This window comes from Arachis ipaensis, unplaced genomic scaffold (assembly GCF_000816755.2).
Source record: "Arachis ipaensis cultivar K30076 unplaced genomic scaffold, Araip1.1 Aipa752, whole genome shotgun sequence".
In the NCBI taxonomy this organism is placed as follows: Eukaryota; Viridiplantae; Streptophyta; class Magnoliopsida; order Fabales; family Fabaceae; genus Arachis; species Arachis ipaensis.
The window spans coordinates 17,949-18,201 of NW_015496044.1; positions in this window are offsets into that span (position 1 = coordinate 17,949).

Below are 253 nucleotides of genomic sequence, written 5' to 3' on the forward strand. Positions count from 1 at the left end.
ATAAACCCTTTTCACATTCAAATAGCTTTAAAACACAAGTTTCATCTAAATAACTTTCTCCTGAAAGAGATACAATGCCTTCCTTAAGAAGCAAGACTAAATCACAATTTCCTCTTTAATAATTCATTTCAAGAGTATGAATCATCATTTTCTTGATAATTCAAATAAAATTGTAGAAGTCTTTAACTCATCATTTGCCCGACAACATTTCAATAAAGACTCGGATTTTATAGAAATTTCGGCAGCACCTCCC